Source organism: Amphiura filiformis, chromosome 6, assembly GCF_039555335.1.
Source record: "Amphiura filiformis chromosome 6, Afil_fr2py, whole genome shotgun sequence".
Classification (NCBI taxonomy): Eukaryota; Metazoa; Echinodermata; class Ophiuroidea; order Amphilepidida; family Amphiuridae; genus Amphiura; species Amphiura filiformis.
The window spans coordinates 23,804,641-23,823,733 of record NC_092633.1 but is presented as its reverse complement, the minus strand read 5'-3'; positions in this window follow the sequence as shown (position 1 = coordinate 23,823,733).

Below are 19,093 nucleotides of genomic sequence, written 5' to 3'. Positions count from 1 at the left end.
AGACATTCAGTCACTGGGATTGAGTGAATACACTGTCGAAATAATATACCGTAAAACCTCGTCTACAAGCATAATGTGCTCCTGATGACAGCTAAATAAATCCAGGCGCCATTATGGAATTTGAGCAAATAAATTACAGATCCAAGCATATACAAACAGGTATTATTGTAAGATCAATCTATTGTATTGGCATATTACGCAAGTTTCGTATTAATTTAGCTTTCATCAAAACACTATATATGCTTGTAGACGAGGTTTTACGGTAAAGCAAAATGTTATTTGCGATATTGCAATTTATGTCATGAAGAAGCGGCTCCACTATACGAAATTAGAAAACATGGTGAATTCAAATGGAGTAACATGTATATTTACTCATATGTAGGCCTATACTCATAATACTGCACTGATACGAACATACTATAATGTCCCTTATACAAACTGCATTGCGCACAATGTTTGGTTCGCATTAATGTAAGAATAAACATGACATTTTATTCGACATTCCTGTGTATACGCATTTACAGCAATCATCATTAACCTTTTATCTTGTTTGTCGGAACTTTTATCTGGTCTACTACTAGTTATCAATCTGATTGTGTCGCCGGGATTCTGCACATGAACTAGCTATCTATCATACAAACATGACAAATCTGGTTCTTTTCGAAAATGGAATGCAAATCTTGCATCAACGTTTTATGTGAACATACATTTATGTCTTAGTACTTAGTCAGAAAACACATAAGCAAATCAAATGAAATAAAATCAATGTGATCTTTAGGCTTCGATGACCAAACCCAATCAAGGACATCTAACATGTTGTTCTTTTAATTATTACGCTTTTACGAGACAATAAATTCATGAAAAATAAATATATTCGCTGAAGAAAGTCTCAGTATATTCCTTTTGGTGTTGCCAATGTGTTGAACTGTATCACGAAATGTAAATTATGCATGGAACGTTATAGAAAAGGGCGCATTAAAGGCGGACACTAATTCATCTCGTATCTGGCTGCGGTACGTCGATGACACGTTCAACAAAAGTGTATTATATCTATATTAATACTTAGAGTCGACATCGCAAAACAAAGTTGCTAGCAACTTTTAAAGCATCATTGGTACCGTCTCGCTGCCAGAGTTCTTGTTCATAATCTAGGTTACTCATTCATTGAATCATAATACACGTGTGTCATCAGTAAGCATATAGTTCGACGTGTTGCGTGTGGTCCAGTGACATAGTGTCATCGGGGAAAACAATCGAGTTGAAAATTGAGAAAATACCATAGATAAATTGCCGAAAAAAACCGGCTTGCTCTCCTCCCCATCAGGCCAGGTGGTCCCCGGCGGTGCCCCCTCCCCATATGATGAATCCTTCATGTCCATTTAAACTGGTGGTTAAAACCATTAGTTTAAAAGGTTACCACTGAACATGCTGAAAATGATCGCGTGCGAAGTGCAGAACTGACAAAGTGGCAAAGTAAAATTATGACGCAAAATGGGTCTAAGCCTGTTATGCAATCACTATTATGGTTTTATTTGACATTTCTCATTTGACCGGTAAAAATTACTTTGAAAGTAAAATATCAGAAAAATAAAGTCAGAATTGCTATTGATCGATTCCAGCATCTCGTTAAAATACTATGCATAACAATAGAGGGTCTAACAGCCGGTGATAGTCGCAAGCTGTGGACTGCATACATTTTATGCCGACTACCGAACGTAGTGAAAATGACCAGGCTTATTAAAAAATAATTGACTGTGATGGTTTTGTGGAATATGCTCATTCTTTAAGGCGAGTTGTGGGCATGACATATAGCGATTTTTGCACTAAAGACTATGAATGGTATGGACGGCCCGGATGGACGGTCACAAGGAGATCCCAATGCTTGGTATAAGGGGCCGCCCCATGTGCATGATTTTTCTCGGGAGGACGAAAACTCTCAAAAACTCCCGATTATTGGCCTCCTTGACCCATTCCCTATAACATAACATTAATATTGAGAGCTTTAGTTAAATAGTTAAAACCGGGAAAATATGGCTTCTAACATCCCACTCACCTTAATATTTATCAACATGATCAAGAACTGAATAACAGATGTGTTGAAGATTATCTCGTAAATAGATCAACAGTATCAGTATCAAAGCAGATCGTTTGTATGTCATGAAAAGTGTATGTCTGTATCATAACCTAAAGTACAGTAAACAGGTATAAGCAAAGTCAAGATAAATAATAAGATGGTGATGATAATAATAATAATAATAATAATAATAATAATAATAATAATAATAACAATAATAATAATAATAATAATAATAATAATAATAATAATAATAATAATAATAACAATAATAATAATAACAATAATAATAATAACACTAATAATAATAATAATAATAATAATAATAATAATAATAATAATAATAATAATAATAATAATAACAATAATAATAATAATAATAACAATAATAATAATAACAATAATAATAATAACAATAATAATAATAACACTAATAATAATAATAATAATAATAAAATAAATAACAATAATAATAATAATAACTAATAATAACAGATATAATTAGCTACAATTGAATTTATTTCAAACATTTCTGAAATGAGAAAAGAACACTGGTATCAAAAGAGCAAAGTAAAAGATAATTTTAGATAAATTTAAGACAAAAGGTTTTGTTTGGGATAGTTGCGACTGATTTTAGTGATGAACTGATGAAGCATGGCAGGTTTATTTTAATTCCGCTACGACAAAGCTATTATAGGTTCAGGTTGAAAGATTATCACTTGCAAAAAAAAACCCGGTCACTCAAAAATTGTAATGTAGTACTGCTTTGTATAGTCTGCTTCTGAATACATACACGTATCTTCAGGGCTGCAAAAGCAATCAAAGCTATTTTAGTCTGTAATTATCATTTAATACTCCAAATATTATGTGAACCGAATAAAGCAACCCGATAATATATTTGTGAATAAAATTGTAAATAGTAAGAAAATATATGAAAATGGAATGCAAATCTAACATCAACGTTTTATGTGGACATGCATTTATGTCTTAGTACTAAGTCAGAAAACACATAAGCAAATCAAATGAAATAAAATCAATGTGATCTTTAGGCTTCGAAGACCAAACCCAATCAAGGACACCTAACATGTTGTTCTTTTAATTATTACGCTTTTACGAGACAATAAATTCATGAAAAATAAATATATTCGCTGAAGAAAGTCTCGGTATATTCCTTTTGGTGTTGCCAATGTGTTGAACTGTATCACGAAATGTAAATTATGCATGGAACGTTATAGAAAAGGGCGCATTAAAGGCGGACACTAATTCATCTCGTATCTGGCTGCGGTACGTCGATGACACGTTCAACAAAAGTGTATTATATCTATTTTAATCTGAGACCATATTATGGTCTCAGATTTTAATACTTAGAGTCGACATCGCAAAACAAAGTTGCTAGCAACTTTTAAAGCATCATTGGTACCGTCTCGCTGCCAGAGTTTTTGTTCATAATCTAGGTTACTCATTCATTGAATCATAATACACGTGTGTCATCAGTAATGCTTCTGTCACACTACACCGAATAGGTCTTCCGTACAAGAAACGGATGGTATTTTAGTAAATCCGTTGTTGTTCGTCAATGATCGTTTTATGTTCTTTTTATGTCCTGCTACCATCCGCCAAATGCGTTTCGTGTTAGGTGATGTTCGTTAAGTCCGTCGGCATGCACACAACTTGAAACGAAGTGTACCGAATACACATGTTCGGTATTTATCCGATGTGTGTTCGTATGGTGCTGAATATTGCCGGAGTTTGTTCGCTCTCCTTTCGTTCATGTTCGTTCTTTGTTCGTTGCACTCGGCCCGTGTTCGTTGCAAATACGTTCCTGTGAGGCCTTCACCACCGGATAGCATATTTTTGCATTCGGTGATGTACGTTGACCCAGACCGTGTTAGTGTCACACTACACCGGATCGGTCTTCCGTATAAGAAACGGATGGTATTTTAGCAAATCCGTTAGTGTTCGTCAATGTTCGTTTTATGTTCTTCATATGTCCTGCTATTATCCGCCAAATGCGTTTCGTGTTAGGTGATGTTTGTTTAGTCCGTCGACAATACGTTTCAAGTTTTGTGCATGCACAAAACTTGAAACGGAGTGTGCCGAATACACATGTTCGGAAGTTGTCCGATGTGTGTTCGTACAGTTCTGTATATATACCCTGGGTTTGTTCGTTATTCTTTCGTTTATATACCGCAGGTGTTTGCAAGGTTTCGCAGGCGCTTGTGCCGGATGTAGGCCTATGGCGAACATGTGCATCAATCATGGGGTGGGGGGATTTTCTGAAGGGTGTGTGACGCAATATCATATTTCCCCCAGTACTTTAGTGACTGACAAGTAGAAAAAAGGGGAAAGGAGAGAAAAAAAAAAGAAAGTGAGAAAAATTGAAGAGAGAAGAGAAGAGAAAATGTTAAATTGCACGTAATTTAGTAGGCCTATGCATGTAAGTAGTATTGAGCATGTTGAGGAGGGGCACTTTCTGAAGGGTAGAGGACGCAATATCAAATTCCTACCAGTTTTAGTGATTGACAAGAAAGAAAAAAGAAGAGAAAACATGGAAAAGGTTAAATTGTATGTTATTGAGTAGGCCCAGGATAGTATATAGTAAGCCTAAGTATAGGCATGTGATTATTATAGGCAGTGCTTTAAATGTCGTTCCTTGGCCCAAAAGCCTGTGAAAATTACTGCCGGCCTGTCGATATGTAGGGCCCGTGACATTTTGTTACCAAAATCAGTATTTAAGACGGACTTAGGTCTATTACTGACTTTATTTTGAAAAATGGACAAGTCTTCCTTTTTGCTTCTGCTATGGACATCCACGTGTTATTTTTAAAACAATTGTTTATATTATACAATAATTGTGAAAACTTTTCAATGGCTTCAATTAGGCTTTCGTTTCACCAATTTGTGGCTGTTTCAAACTAAAATAGTACCCAATAATAGTGCTAAAATTGATCCAAAAAATGACAAATGCTTCAATTGGGTCCTCATTGTCCAAAGGTTTTTCACCTCTATTGCCCCCATGACGCTGGTTGCCCTGATATATCAGATTTGTAGCCCTTTTGTACTTATTAGCCAATATTTGACCATTTTCGTCAAAGTTTTCCCCCTTAAAAGTTGTCTTTCCCCACTTTGTTCACCCTCTGAAAAAGTGCTTGCTACGTCACTGCCTCTAAGGGGTCAAAACCCTCTCAAACACCCTCTCCTCCCCACTTTTCTGATAGTGTGGACGTCCCTGTTGGTGCCACATGCCACGGATTCGCCGGTTATTTGTCGGACGTTGAACGATTGAATATAAAACGCCTGCAGGATTATTAGCGGCCACAACGCATAGAGAGACGAACGGGAATCGGATCCCACAATCCGGACATTTGTCGGACGTTGACCCCCAAATCCGGTCATTTGTCGGACGTTGAACGATCGAATATAAGACGCCTGCAGGATTATTAGCGGGCACAACGCATGTTGTGTTTTTAGGGAATCGGACCCCCATATCCGGTCATTTGTCGGACGTTGAACGATCGGATATAAGACGCCTGCAGGGTTATTAGCGGCCACAACGCATAGAGAGACGAACGGGAATCGGACCCAAAATCCCACCGAATCTTCTGCCGGACTGGTGATTTTCCACCGAATAAAATATTTTTGTATTCGGTGATGTACGTTAATCCAGTCCGTCGTAGTGTGACAGACCTATAAGCATATAGTTCGACGTGTTGCGTGTGGTCCAGTGACATAGTGTCATCGGGGAAAACAATCGAGTTGAAAATTGAGAAAATCCCATAGAAAAATTGCCGAAAAAACGGCTTGCTCTCCTCCCCATCAGGCCAGGTGGTCCCCCGGCGGTGCCCCCCTCCCATATGATGAATCCTTCATGTCCATTTAAAACCATTAGTTTAAAAGGTTACCACTGAACATGCTGAAAATGATCGCGTGCGAAGTGCAGAACTGACAAAGTGGCAAAGTAAAATTATGACGCAAAATGGGGCTAAGCCTGTTATGCAATCACTATTATGGTTTTATTTGACATTTCTCATTTGACCGGTAAAAATTACTTTGAAAGTAAAATATCAGAAAAATAAAGTCAGAATTACTATTGATCGATTCCAGCATCTCGTTAAAATACTATGCATAACAATAGAGGGTCTAACAGCCGGTGATAGTCTCCGCAAGCTGTGGACTGCATACATTTTATGCCGACTACCGAACGTAGTGAAAATGACCAGGCTTATTAAAAAATAATTTACTGTGATGGTTTTGTGGAATATGCTCATTCTTTAAGGCGAGTTGGGGGCATGACATATAGCGATTTTTGCATTAAAGACCCGGGGGGGGGGGGCCCTCCCTATCTGAAATGGCAGGGATGTGCCTCGGCCATGTTAAAAGTAGGGGCATTCAGGTCAAATGTACAATTACAAAAATATGGGGTCATTCAGTACACTACCTGAAAAAAATGGGGTCATTCGGTATGAAATTTTGAAAAAAGGATGGTCATTGGGGTAACAAAAAGTAAAATGGGAGTCATTGAGTACAGAATTGCCAAAAGAGTATCATTAAGTACACATAAATAAGCAACGCACTGAATGGTCTATTGTTCTATTGTGTCCGATTTGAGCGCTGACATATTGGAAAATGTTGCCAATCAATATTCATGAGAGTGTACATTCAACGTCCAATTTTCGAAATTGGGTGGGGTGTGCTTGGCAGGTGTAAAATACATCTGACTGGGCGTTTTTAAATATACGTAACGCATAAAGGCATTGACATCATCGAATGGCTGCCTATAGTGCTGCTAGTGTTAGGCCTATGTGTGTGTGTGTGTGGGGGGGGGTTGTGTTTAGTTTCTATAATAATTATTATAAGGCCTACATTTATTTGTCATTCCTTTCTTTTCCTTTCTCTGTATTTGCTAAAGTATCACCCCCTCTTCTTATCTCCCTTCCCTTCTCCATCCCCTCTTACGTTTTGTCCCCTCTCATTCCTATCATTTTCCTTACCTTTCTATTTATTTACGTCTATTTATTTATTTCTCTTTATTTCTTCCTCTTTCTCTCTTCCTCCAGTCCCCTCTCATTCTTCGTATCCCCTCCACCACCCTCATCCCCTCCCAAGACCTCTCACAGAAGAGCTGCCCCCTTCAGTACGCCACTGTTTATGACATTCTCCTTCTTAAAATAAAATATAATAAAATGTCAATTTGTGAAACAACTTTTATATAGGCCTATACCGGTATACTTATTATATGTTACATGTATACGTAGCTATTTAATACCATTATTGTACTATATATAGAAATGCCTACATGGCAGCTTTGATATGTAATCATTCAGCAAGCGCATTCAATTTATTTAAATGAAGCACCTAATGTCAATGGGGTGACAACGGACTATACATTAGCGGCTAATGTGTGCCTTTTGTGCTTACGGCTACTCAATCACACCCTTGGGTTTCATCGTAACAATAGGTACTTTTCGTTCCATTGGGCGCTTTAACGCGACTTTCATTTGATCACTTATTGACAGTGCTCTGCTAGGTAAAGCGTTAATACACTGTCGGGTCAGCTTACCGATTTAATGGCGGAAGCTCTTTGTCCCAAACAAAAGGTACCTTTCGATGAATAGCTTGTCAGATTTCAAATCGGCACAAGGTTTCAATGCGTTACGTAATCTATTTCTTCTCCATCTTTTAATAGCTCCATGTAAATAAGTGCCAAACTGCGTAAAAACAACTTGGCCACCTTGGAAATGTGAAAAATCTCATTATTTCTGGAGGAGAACACAAATACCACCTAAATTTGGGAATTAAAAGGGGGTCATTGGGTATAGCAGGAAATAGAAAAAGGGGTCATTGAGTACATGAATTTTTTAAGGGGTCATTGGGTAATAGGTAGGACCATAACACAAAAAAGGGAGTCATTGGGTACAAGCCGGTTTGAAAAAGGGGTCTATCCCGAGGCACATGATGCATATCTGTCATGGAAGTGCCCCCCCCCCCGGGACTAAAGACTATGAATGGTATGGACGGCCCGGATGGACGGTCACAAGGATATCCCAAGGCTTGGTATAAGGGGCCGCCCCATGTGCATGATTTTTCTCGGGAGGACGAAAACTCTCAAAAACTCCCGATTATTGGCCTCCTTGACCCATTCCCTATAACATATCATTAATATTGAATGCTTTAGTTAAATAGTTAAAACCGGGAAAATATGGCCTCTAACATCCCACTCGCCTTAATATTTATCAACATGATCAAGAACTGAATAACAGATGTGTTGAAGATTATCTCGTAAATAGATCAACAGTATCAGTATCAAAGCAGATCGTTTGTGTGTCATGAAAAGTGTATGTCTGTATCATAACCTAAAGTACAGTAAACAGGTATAAGCAAAGTCAAGATAAATAATAAGATGGTGATGATAATAATAATAATAATAATAATAATAATAATAATAATAATAATAACAATAATAATAATAATAATAACAATAATAATAATAATAATAATAATAATAATAATAACAATAATAATAATGACAATAATAATAACACTAATAATAATAATAATAATAATAATAATAATAATAACAATAATAATAATAATAATAATAATAATAACAATAATAATAATAACACTAATAATAATAATAATAATAATAATAATAATAATAATAATAATAATAATAATAATAATAATAGGCCTAATAATAATAGCAATAACAATAGCAATAATAATAATAATAATAACTAATAATAACAGATATAATTAGCTATAATTGAATTTATTTCAAACATTTTTGCAATGAGAAAAGAACACTGGTATCAAAATAGCAAAGTAAAAGATAATGTTAGATAAATTTACGACAAAAGATTTTGTTTGGGGTTGTTTGCGACTGATTTAGTGATGAACTGATGAAGCATGGCAAGTTTATTTTAATTCCGCTACAAGAAAGCTATAGGTTGAAAGATTATCACTTACAAAAAACGGTCACTCGGAAATTGTAATTATATTTTATCATAACTGCTTTGTATAGTCTGCTTCTGAATACATACACGTATCTTCAGGGCTGCAAAAGCAATCAAAGCTATTTTGGTCTGTATATTATCATTTAATACTCCAAATATTATGCGAACCGAATAAAGCAACCTGATAATATTTGTAAATAAAATTGTAAATAGTAAGAAAATATATAAATTTTTGGTCCATTTTGGAGGGGTAACAACTACAAATAAGGTATTGTAATTAAATTATCACCAAGGAGGATTTGTAATTGAGTGCTGACCTAGATTTCACACAGATGTTTCAATTAAATCGCAATTATGTGTAATGTGTATTCACGGTGTGAGATGTTTCCTCAAGCTGGTTAAGTAATTATATTCGGGCTTTATGATGTAGTGCCTGATGGATTCCAGCATTCAATGTATTTATCTACGTCCTCACTGCAGTAAAATGAAGCTCAAAATAAACGTACTGAAGGCAAAGCTGAAAGGAATACGTTATCATCACAGTCAAAAATAGTAGGTTGCTTCATGCACTTGACGTCAGTAATACTGAAGTAAACTTTGCTAACGATGTTGTGTAAGAATGAACTGCCGCTTTATGTTACAAAGCAACATGTTTTTGAGGTATTTGAAATGTGCTTTATATGGCTACAAACTTTCTTTTCTCACCATGGATCCTCGCCACTAATAATACTAGCCGTCATACATAGCAATGTTATCTTTCCGTTTACGGGGTGACCATGTAAAACTAATGCCATAGCATGGAATTATTAAAATTAGTTTATCCACAGTGGTTAATGGTGAAAGAAAGTTTTCAGCAAATTGAAAAAGCGGGCTTTCAATGACGACCTACATTTAAGTACATTACCTATATAATTTTTAAACACCACAGTTTGTAAAAAAAAGTCACAACCCCACAAGGTTGTATTTTCCACAATATAGGCCCTAATGGTTTATTTATTGATTGAATCTGTAAGCATTTTGTATGACAAATGCACATCACAGCATTAAAACAGCATAAACTTTTGAACGTCTTGTAGAAACCGCTGATGGGTTGGCGCCGAGATAGCGGTTTTAAACCTCCTTCTTGAAGCTGGTCCGTAGTTTGATAGCTAGAATGTGCATGGGAGGGCATTCCAGATGCGGGCGGTTGATGGTTAATGATCATGATGGCTGATAATAATTATTTGATCTTGGGGTCTCGACTGCTAAGCCATGAGATCGTGCAGACCGTCTGAGACGCGGGAAATAGTGTCTTGATGTTAGGCATTGGCTGGCATAATCTCATTATTATCTTTAGTGCTCTATTATTATTTATTATCAAGTTACCCAGGGTATGCCCAAATCAGATCTATATATTGTATTGCAATAAAACTATTGAAAGTAACTACGGTATGTTTGATCATGAAGTTTGGACTTGATAATTGTCATGTTTCATGCATCATTGGCCGATGTTTTAGTGTCAGTTCCCTGTTGGTGACCACATTGATGTCGTGTGTATTGATTGGACCACGGGTGTCCTACCGCAGCTATTTAAATGTCAATCATAATGGTGTAAACGGAAAGTCAGATTTTTATCTTTTGAAAGACCATTATGGATTGTATATATCAAATGTGACAAATTGAGTAATCGGGTTGTTGGAACCAGCAGAGTGAACACAGACCGCCGAGTAGGAAACAGATTCAGCTTAATGCTACACATACGACATGCATTAAAGGCCCATTCAGTGATTTGCTCATCCGGACAATCGTAAAAATCACCAAAATACAGATTTTGGTACCTTTGTCATTGTCATAGATGTGTTGACATAGCCTGCTAGTGGCTCATCCGAAACCTGTGTATTTAAGACAAAATAAGGCATTTACATGATATCTGTAATTTATATACAGGCAGTATGGGCAGTATATATAAATTAGCTACATGCATTTGAATGGGCCCTAAACTTTGACAATACTGCTGTTTTCCTCATTTTTTGCTACATTTTATCATTAAAAAAATACCTAATGACAGTTGTACTGACTTATCCTTCACTTGTAGGCAATTTATAAACAATTCTATATTTTTTTGCACTTTCATTGGGATCACTGAAGGGCCTTTAAATAGAGAGAAGAAAAAAAAGGAAATGACTGTATGAAAAATTATCATCTCACTGAAGTAAAAGTCACCTTTATTTTAGACGATTTTTGCGCTTTGACACCGCGATCAACGTAATCAATAGAGTTTATTTTTATAATGTCAAAAGCCACTTGGACGTTACTGTATATTGCCAATATTTTTGCTTAAAATATTGTGTGTTTTCAACTTGTTCTCTTCTTTTAATAGTGAACCAATTTCTAAAAGTGGGATTTGCATACTCGGAACATTCATCTGATCTGTCAAACTTTTTAAATGCACAGACATACCAGCAGGGATATGGCACTTCCCTGTCGGTATATGCACCCTTAGTTTAAGTAGTTCAAATCCATTATAAATTTTGTAGTGGTGATATCTTGGTTGGTCAGTCAACAGTGAAGGACTGTCACGGCGGGTCATCCCGCAACGGGAAAAACAACTTTAGTGATTGTGTTACATTGCGTGTTTATTGCGGATTCATGGCGAACTATTAGGAAATTTCAACGTTAATTCCAAGTATTGGAACTCATCCTTATTCTCTCTTTTTCCAGCACAAATTAATTTAACCGTTCTGTTTTTGAAATGACATCAAATTATTGTTCATGCAGTGCATAAATAATGCTGATTGAAATTAAAGGCAATATATAGCAAAAAAAGCAAAAGCCAAAAAAGCAAACCACATCAGTTTCACTTATTGAATTATTCCAGTGGTTGCATTTGATGTTCCTGTATACGCTTTGAATGATGATGCACTCGCTCGAATTTATCAGCAGTGACATGATTGATGGTCATCCCGTGACAGGAAAGATAACTTTATTTTATTGTGCTAATTTTCATGTTCATGGCGATTTATACGATTCTACAAGTATCTGATATGCTGTTTTTCTTTGAGGCAACCCCCCCCCTATTTTTCACATAATTTTAACCATTCCGTGCAGGCTCGGATTCTTCTTGCACAAATAATTTGTTAAGGGCTCTGTCACCCACCTTTGCACAGTATTTTTGTGGAACCTGAGAGCACATCAAACACAGCAAATTGCATTCTGAATACGAGAAATGTCCATCTGATATCAAATAATTTAGATTTTTTTTAATTCGCGATATAATACCAATTTTATAGCAAATTATTTAAACTTGACATTTACCAGTCCTCGAGGTAATCTAATGATATGTACTTAAAGTGTATGTATCTAGGGGGAAAAGCTGACCACCATATGAAAATGTTGACCTTATTCTTTTTATTGATATACATGAGGTTTCCCAAAATAACTAAAACTTCTTATACATGTTGTATATCTTTAATACTAAAGATCGAAACGTTCATATGATGGTCAGCTTTTCCTCCCAGTCCTCACAGATACATACACTGTAAATACATCATAAGATTTATAAAGTCTACCTAGTTTACTCCGAGGACAGATAAATGTCAAGACTTCCCATTTTTAACACTTTGCCACACATTTGTATTAGATCGCGATCAAAAATGTTTTGTTATCATGCAGGAGTTTCAATATATTTACGAATTACAATTCCACATGTGATTGAATTTGATGTTTCTGTATGCTTTGAAAAGATGTTGCTCTCGCGCGGATTATTTATCAGCAGTGATAGTCTTATAGTCATCCCTAACCGGAAAGATAACATTAGTGCTATAATTAGTGCACATTGCTTGTTTATCGCGAGATAGGCTACATATGGTTAAAGATCTTAAAGTTAAGTGATTCAACTCTGCTTTCATTTCTGTTATTCTTTTCACCGAGCTTTTCACCCAGCATAATTGTAATCGTTCTGTGCAAGATATCACATTGGATTTTACCGTATGTCATACGTTACATGTTTCGCTTCTTGAAAAGTGGTTTCTTTGGACTTAAAGTGACGTTGTGCTCGTATTTTTTTATCTTTCCAACCAATCATGAATCATATGCAACTTTTTAAGTATTAGTTCAGCTGCTCCGTGAAATTTGGTATGTAATTGTGCACTTTGTGATAATTATAAAAGCATGGGTGTTTCCACACTTGTGTATCTTCAATACTAAAGGTCAAATCTCTCATTACGATGGTCAGATTTTCCTCCCAGTCCTCCCAGATATCATACTTCGAGGACTGTTAAATGTCAAAACTTCCCATTTTTAATAATTTGCTATAAAATTTGCATTAGATCGCGATCAAAAACGTTTTGCTATAATCATACATGTGTTTCAATTTATGAATTACAATCCCACATGTGATTGAATTTGATGTTTCTGTGTGCTTTGGATGATGTGGCACTACTGCGGATTATTTATCAGCAGTGATAGACTTCGGGCATCCCCAACCGGAAAGATAACATTAGTGCTATAATTAGTGCACATTGCTTGTTCATCGCGGGGTGGATACATGGTGAAAGATTTTAAAGTTAAGTGATTCAACTCTGCTTCCATACCTGTTATTCTTTCGTTGAAATATTTTTCTTTCTTTTCACCCGCATAATTGCAATCGTTCTGTGCAAGATACCACGTTGGATTTTATGTCATAATACGTTACATGTTTCACTTCTTGAAAAGTGGTTTCTTTGGACTTTAATAATAAAGTGACGTTGTACTCGTTGTTTTTTTATCTTTCCAACCAATCATGAATCATGCAACTTTTTCAATATAGTTCATAACTATCTGATATTTTCTGCGCACAAAAAGTATCCGAACATTTAAAACAAAAGCCATTTCTTAAGACACTAAAACTAAATTTTAAATATTCGTTATAGATAGACAATTTTGTTCTGCGTATTTTGATACTTCATTCGGTATGAACGACTTTATTTTCCTAACTTATATCAATTTGAATTAAAAAAAGAGAACTTTTCAAAAGTGGCAAAAATTTGCATTGACCAATGACCATGTTGATTTTTCCCTCGAAACACGCAGAGTGAGCGTTCATCCATTATAGCTTTAATGAACCCGTAACAAAAGGTAGCGGAAATCGCCTTGAAGAATGTCAACAACGGAATACTATCTCATCTCTTTCTTCCATGCTACATCAGAGAGAAGATATACGACTATCATGACTATGGTCATCCCGCGACGGGAAAGACAACGTTAGTGGTATATGCAATATGATTTATGGCCAACAAGCGGATTAGGAAGTTAAGATAAAACAAAGGCTGCTTCCCAGCAAACACAGAACGTTTTTAACATTATTCGCAAAAGGTTAGAAAGGTTCCCAGAAAACGTTTAAATGTTGGATTATATAAAGGGTGCGATATAAAGGGTTTAAAACGTTTGCATGTAAACATTCAAAAACATTTTTTGAAAACTTACAGTTCAATATTCGAACATAATGTTATTTAAGTGTTGACGAAATATTCGGCAAAAATGTTTGCAACAAATATTTTGAAATAACATTTTGAAAACATTTTAAAAGTGTCGTTGCAGGGCGTTTTCATATACATGGTGAAAGATTTTAAAGTTAAAGCCATATTATAACATTATCATACAAAATAGATTAGCATTTCTTTGCCATAAAATGTTAGTTTTTACTGTCAGATATATCCCCTTTTATTTTTGAGCCGAACAACTACGGCAAATCAAAGAAAATTGGAATTTACTACCAGCGCGTATGTCGCCAATACGTACCACTCCTTCGGTCATGTTATGGTACGACTCTTTGTTGTGTAAATCACCGTCCCGCACGCCGTGTACGTAGGCCCTACTGTGTGTTATGAACATCGTGTATGCGTTCGACTAATAATTCCATTGTAATAATAAGACGCCGGTTCCGGCGCTTTTTCAAAATCTCGGATTTTGACAAACTACAGCACCTAGAGTCTTGATTTTTGCAGGGAATATTGGTTTAATAAACTACAATATAATCGTGTAAAAAATGAATTTTAAAAAATCAGTGAGGGCGTCCTCAACAGCAAATGTTATAATATGGCTTTAAGTGATTCAACGCTGCTTCCATTTCTGTTATTCTTTCTTTGGAATACTTTTTTTTTTTTCACCCAGCATAATTGCAATCGTTCTGTGCAAGATATCACGTTGTATTTTATGTCATAATACGTTTACATGTTTCGCTTCTTGAAAAGTGGTTTCTTTGGACTTAGAGTGACGTTGTACTCGTATTATTTTATCTTTGCAACCAATCATGAATCATGCAACTTTTTCAATATAGTTCATAACTATTTGCAATACTAGTTCACCCGTTGCTGTGAGAGTTACTGATAGCGATGCTATTTGACCCCTGATGACTTCTTTTGACTTTTTGACATGTTCCCGTCATTCTTTTTACTACTTTTAAGCGCAATTGGGCATAGGCCTACTGACCCCATTTGACCTTCGCCCTCGAGTGACCTCGGTTTGATTTTGTTCATGCTCCCGTGATATTAAAATGTAGCCCCTGGATGACCTTTGACCTCGGATGACCTCGATTATATTTTTTACATGTTCCCCTCATATCGAGGATTCAACCCACCAAGTTTGAGCCCGATCGGACAAAAATTGAAATTTGAACCCTACGTGATGACCTTTGACCTCCGTTGACCGCGATTTTATTTCGCGCATATATTCCCCTCATATCAAGGATGCCACCCACCAAGTTTGAGCCCGATCGGACAAAGTTTGAAATTTGAACCCTCCGTAATGACCTTTGACCTTGGTTGACCTCGATTTTATTTCGGGCATATATTCCCCTCGTATTAAGGATTCTACCCACCAAGTTTGAGCCCGATCGGGCAAAGTTTGAAATTTGACCCCTCCGTAATGACCTTTGACCTCGGCTGACCGCGATTTTATTTCGGGCATATATTCCCCTCGTATCAAGGATTCCACCCACCAAGTTTGGGCCCGATTGGACAAAGTTTGAAATTTTGACCTTTGACCTTGACCTCCGATGACCTTCAAAACCACCCGGTCAACATGCTTTTCTCGCCACCTATCCATAACCGGAATATCGGATCGATGCGTCCCAGCACGGCGAAACGCATAGCCGGACACACAGACACACAGACAACCACACACACAGACTTCGCTGGTTATTTTAGTATAGTAGATAGTTTATAACTATCTGATATGCGCACAAAAAGTATCCGAACACTTAAAACAAAAACCATTTCTTTACAAGACATTAAAACTAAATTTAAATATTCGTTAGATAGATAATTTTGTTTTGCGTATTTTGATATCTCATTTGGTACGACTTAATTTCCTAACTAGGCTAACTTATAGCAATTTGAATAAAAATGAGAGCTTTTCAAAATGATAAACATTTGCATTGACTATGTTGACTTTTCCCTCGAAGCACGCATATATTGATCACAGCAGAGTGAGCGTTCACCCATTAGGCTTTATTGAACCCGTAACAAAAAGTAGCAGAAAACGCCATGAATAGGAAATATCTAAATTTGTCACTATTGAAACTCGACCATTTGTCATTCAAATGAGTATAGCTATGTGGAATAAAATCGCATCGTGCCGAATAAGGTACGCAGAACAAAATTCTCAATCGATATCGCCTACTATCTTTACAATATATAATTAGTGTTCGGATACATTTTGTGCGCAATGTAGTTATATTCATAAGCTGTAATGATGGATTCGTCAATATCGTTGGTCCCATGCGGTGTCAGCAACGAAATACTATACACGATGGTCATCCCACGACGGGAAAGACAACGTTAGTGTGGTAAATGCAATATGATTTATGGCCAATGAGCGGGTTAGGATAAAACAAGGCTGCTTCCCAGCAAACACAAAACGTTTTTGACATTATTCGCAAAAGGTTAGAAAGGTTGCCAGAAAACGTTTAACGTTTAAATGTCGGGTTATATAAAGGCAAAACGTTTGCATGTAAACATTCAAAAACATTTTTTGAAAACCTACTTCCAAAATATTCTAACATAATGTTATTTAAGTGTTGACGAAATATTCGGCAAAATGTTTGCAACAAATATTTTGAAAACATTTTGAAAGTGTCATTGCAGGGTGTTTTCATAATTATACATAACGTTTAATAACGTTTTCATGACCTTTAAGGGGTGCTACACCCCTGGTCAATTTTGGGCCTATTTTGTCATTTTTTCTCAAAAATTATAGCACATTGGTGACAAGTAAGATATGTATATTGGCAAGGACTACAACAACTGTACTGAAAATTCAGCAACTCAAAGCAAGTAGTTATTGATTTCTTGATCAAATATTGGTTTTCCCTCATTTGTGACTGTAACTCCACAACTGTTGTCTGTGCTGAAATAAAATGTCCAGTGCAGTAGTTGTAGTCCTTGCCCCTATAATATACATATCTTACTTGTCACCAATTTGCTATAATTTTTTGAGAAAAATGCAAAAATAGGCACAATATTGGGCAGGGGTGTAGTACCCCCTTAATACAACAACCCGACATTTAATGTTATTAAAAAGGTTTTACCAATCTCAAAATATAATCCGTGTTAAACATTTTAAACACGTTGTTTGTTTGCTGGGTTCTATACACCCAAGGAAGCCACATAATCTTTTCATTCAAAAACATGATTCTCTTTATCCGCATCTTTCTTCTTTTTTTTAAAATTCTGCTGGCTGAAAATGTAGGCCCCTACCGCCAAATAAATCATTTATTTTGTTTATCTGTTAGCGCCGTTTTTATCACCTTTAATGGCAGTGTCCGTTAAAGTAACATGGTGATGTTATGATAAAGTCACGGCGTGATATTCCCATATTTTTCAATTAAATTGGTTATTTTATAAATGGGTTTATTCGAATATTCTGACAGGTCGTAAATTGACGTGATTACGTCGAAATGTTACACTGCAAAAAATATTTTACTAATTTTTTACTCATTTGTTGAGTTGTGACCTATATGAGCTCAATGTTGAGTAATTTTTTACTCAACTGTTGAGTTGTGACCTATGAGCTCAATGTTGGTAATTTTTTACTCAACTGTTGAGTTGTGACCTTTTTACTCAATGTTAATGTTGAGTAAACTATTTTTTGCGGTGTACGGTACGTTATTTGCGGTAATGGAAGAACACGATTTGAATGACAAAACAAATGTCAGTGGTACATGGGGGTAGGGAGTGAGGTTGATGTGGGCGGGGGAGGGGTGCGTTCAGGGGCGTAACCAGACCTGACCTTCCGGGGGGGGGCAAGATTGAAAAAATTCCCAATTTTTGACCAAAAGTTGTATTATTTATGTGCGCATCGCGAGCGGCTTGCCGCGAAGTGATAAACAGGTGGGGTCCAGGGGCCCGCCATAGGGCCCCTGATGGGGTCAGGGGCAAAGCCCCGTATGGGGGGTCAAGGGCGGAGCCCCCTGAAACTCATGGTTTTTGGCATATTAGAAGCTAAAAATTCAGTGTTCAGAGTACAAATTTCACAATGAAAGTAGTATAGATCTTCTTCCCTCTTTCTTTCCCTTTTCTCTTCTCCCTTCCCCTTTTCTCTTCTCCTTCCCCTTTTTTCTTCCCTCTTTTTTTTTTTCTTCTTTTCCCTTTCTCTTCTTCCCTCTTTTTCCCCTTTTTCTCTTCTCCTTCCTTTTTCTTCCCTCTTTTCTCTCCTTCCCCTTTTCCCTTCCCAATTTTTTTTGCTCTTCTTCCCAGTTTTTTTGTGTCCGGGGGGCAGCTTGCCCCCCCCCCCCCCTGGTTACGCCACTGAGTGCGTTACCTGAATCTCTTCAAAAGTGTATGTCCTTGGTCCTATTTCAATCTATTTCTTTTCAACGTCTCTTAGTTTTTAATAAAAGGGCAAAAGGTTGCATGACGTGCATACTCTGAGGAGGATAACATCGCTCAATCCAAGTAATTAAAACTCGATTATACATGTTAAAGATATTATATACCACATGTGTTTGTATTTTTGTTGATACATCATGATGGATGGTGATGGCCTTTTCAACGGCCTTTGACCGTCAACAAATTCGCTATCTTTATGCCGCGCAACACAGTCTGCC